Source organism: Onychomys torridus, chromosome 4, assembly GCF_903995425.1.
Source record: "Onychomys torridus chromosome 4, mOncTor1.1, whole genome shotgun sequence".
NCBI classification, from domain to species: Eukaryota; Metazoa; Chordata; class Mammalia; order Rodentia; family Cricetidae; genus Onychomys; species Onychomys torridus.
Window position 1 is genome coordinate 101608247 of NC_050446.1, and position 2268 is coordinate 101610514.

The 2268-nt window shown below is 40.9% G+C and overlaps 1 pseudogene; it reads right to left on the reverse strand.

The window, feature by feature from the left end:
• Nucleotides 1–1141: 1141 nt before the first annotated feature.
• Nucleotides 1142–1421, reverse strand: LOC118581126 (annotated as a pseudogene).
• Nucleotides 1422–2268: the final 847 nt, after the last annotated feature.

A 2268-nucleotide genomic window follows, 5' to 3' on the forward strand; every position in this document is an offset into this window, starting at 1 on the left:
GCAAACATCCACAGCGATCTCCATAGCTGCCACACCTCCCAGTAAAGGAGTAGAGGATAATAAAGATGGAATATCTGTTTTGGAATGGGTCTAAGGTGACTACAGCAGTCTCAGCTGCACCAAGCCCTTTTCCTGGATCAAAACTCTCCTAACAGATGTTCAATAAAACTTTCAAGAGACTATTTTGATTCTTAGGAGAAAACAGTCATTTCAAATAACTTCAAAGTGTCCACTCAAGTGAACAAAACCCATGCTAATTATTATAAAGACACTTTTAGCTGTTTAAGTAGCTCATATATACATGTGTCCCTACCACACAGTAGAATTTCTGTATAAAGTAACTCTACTGTGGGAGGCTCACCCCTTGTGGGAGGCCTCCCCCTTTCTTTTTTTTTTTTTTTGAGGGGGGTTCCCGAGACAGGGTTTCTCTGTGTAGCTTTGCACCTTTCCTGATCTCGCTCTGTAGACCAGGCTGGCCTCAAACTCACAAAGATCTGCCTGCCTCTGCCTCCCGAGTGCTGGGATTAAAGGCGTGCGCCACCACTGCTTGGTGAGGCCTCCCCCTTTCTAAACAGAAACAGAAAGTGAAAACTTTTAGGAAAAGGATTGACACACTTCCCTAATTATAACATCTTCACCTAAGTTTTCCAATTATATTTTAAGCTATCATAAAAAGTATTCAAATATATCTGAAGGTAAAACATATTACTTTAAAAATTAATGTTGTCTAATTTGTCTAGACAGATATTGATAGAGTAATAAAAACAATTCTAGTATGAACTTACATTTAACATTTACATGTTTTACAAACTTACATTCAACATTTAGACTTACATTCAACATTTACACCCTTCACAAACCCATATTTAACATATACTTATTTATACTTTTTACAAATTTATATTCAAAAGGAAACTATATAAGGTCTATTTTACAGACTTTATCACTTATCCAGAAAAGATCTTTTTTTTTTCCCCCCCCCAGAAAATCAACCAGAGTAAAAGCCCAGTTATTGGCTCCATGCAATGGAGCAATAGTGTCCAGCTTTCAGGCTCAGTCTCTCTGTACAAATTTCAACAAGCCCAAGGTTCATAGAGGAGCCCATCCTAGCACCTTCTTTCTCTCCTGGGGCAGAGGATGGCTAGCTGCCTGATGGTGAGTCTCTGGGCTGTTCTGCAGGAACACCTGGCACGGCCGAGGCAGCCTCGTAGTCCGCAATGCAGCGCTGGACAAGGGTGGCCATGAGGCGGTGGTTAGAATGGATGAGCTTCCCAGCACAGCTGTGCAGACAGGCCTCCTCCTCAGCGTCCAGAGCTCGGTGGTGCAGGCTGGGCACATAGTGCTGGAAGCACAGTTCTGTCATACGATTGTAAGACCAACAGGAAGTCTCGCAAGTTTCTTAGTTGCTGCTGCTGTTCCATCACGCCCAGGGCACGCGGCCCACTCTACTTCTGCCCTGCCCTGAGTGCACAGAGTCGCCCCGAAAGTAAGTCAAGATTCTCTTTTTAAAAAAGATTTATTTATTATACATACTGTGTTCTGTCTGCATGTGTCCTTGCAGGCCAGAAGAGGGCACTACAGGTGGTTGTGAGCCACCATGTGGTTGCTGGGAATTGAACTCTGGACCTCTAGCAGTCAGTGTTCTTAACCTCTGAGCCATCTCTCCAGCCCTAGAAAAGATTTCTTAAGAACTATTTACCAAACTTATATTTGAGAGGAAACTATTAGCAAACATCTAGAAAGAATCTCTTAACAGAACTAACTTATATTAAAAAGTTAACTCTATTAGCAAACAACTAGAAGAGGTTTCTTAACTGAACTATTTTTTAATAAAGATTTATTTATTATACAATGTTCTGTCTGCACATATCCCCACAGGCCAGAAGAGGGCACCAGATCTCATTACAGATGGTTGTGAGCCACCATGTGGTTGCTGTGAATTGAACTCAAGACCTTCGGAAGAGCAAGCAGCACTCTTAACCTCTGAGCCATCTCTCCAGCCCCTTAACTGAACAATTAACAAGACAGAAAGTACAAAAACTATTTATTTATTTATTTATTTATTTATTTATTTATTTATTTATTTATTTATTTATTTATTTATTTTTTGAGCTGAGGATCAAACCCAGGGCCTTGCGCTTGCTAGGCAAGCGCTCTACCACTGAGCTAAATCCCCAACCCCCAAAAACTATTTCTAAAGTTCAGAGTTTGTAGTCAGCAATGATATCATTCTGAAAGTTTTCTTGAGAGTTTGAAGTCAGAGCCTAA